The sequence below is a fragment of the Dichomitus squalens genome, assembly GCF_000275845.1.
Source record: "Dichomitus squalens LYAD-421 SS1 unplaced genomic scaffold DICSQscaffold_6, whole genome shotgun sequence".
Taxonomy (NCBI): Eukaryota; Fungi; Basidiomycota; class Agaricomycetes; order Polyporales; family Polyporaceae; genus Dichomitus; species Dichomitus squalens.
Genome location: NW_006766888.1, coordinates 1,126,465 through 1,127,484, shown reverse-complemented (window position 1 = coordinate 1,127,484; position 1,020 = coordinate 1,126,465).

Below are 1,020 nucleotides of genomic sequence, written 5' to 3'. Positions count from 1 at the left end.
GAACAGAACGGACGTGCTGAACGAATCATTCGCACGATCATGGAAAAGGGGGAGGCAATGCGTCACGACGCTTGCATACCACAATCATGGTGGGAATTCTCATTCGAGCATGCAGCGCATGTCTATAACAGAACTCCGATGCGACGACTCAACTGGCGCACTCCATATGAAGTTCTGCATGGTTCCAAACCAGACATTAGCCATCTACGCGTCTTCGGATGTGGTGCCTATGTCTTCTTACCACGCGAGGTTCGCAAGAACAAGCTATCGCCCAAATCAGAGCTGATGGTTTATCTCGGCGTTGGTGATGGTAATCACAACCATAAGTTCATGCGTTTGCCCAATAATGTCATCTTTACGGCCGCTCAAGCGCTGTTTGATGAACATATGTTTCTCAAGTGTCCTGGACATGGAACAAAACGACAAAGGCAGCCTTCTGCGCCTGAAGAGGAAAAGAATGGAAAACCTGCGAACCAGGCACCCACTTCTTCTTTTCTCCCTGATGACAATGAGGAACCACATCGTCCGCTCCCAAAACCTTCTACAAAGGGCAAGGGCAAAGGTCGAGACGTCGTACCTAATGCACCGCCGGCAAATCCTCCTGTACCGCAGCCATTGCGCGGACAACAGCCTGTGCCTGTGCAACGCCCAGTGTCGCCGCCACCTCCACCGGTCAGATCTCGTGCGCCTTCACCGCGCCGATCTGGGAGAGAGCGGAAAGTACCAACTCGCGAGGGCAATGTCTATGGTGAATCACGGCACCCTACAGACATTTTTAAGGAGATAGAAAAACAAACATCGTGGAGGAACTTGGTGGAACAGCGCGGAGAATCGAGTCGCTCTCGACCTGCGTCAGTTCCAAGTCCTCGGAATGAGTCACAGGTTCCCGGACCTAGCTCTTCCAAATCTAATCCACGATCACAACCGCGTTCGCGCGATGAAGTTGTTTTACCTCCACCCTCGAAATGGACCACGACTAGGGAACAAACCCCTATTATCTCATCTGGTAGCAGTGACGCC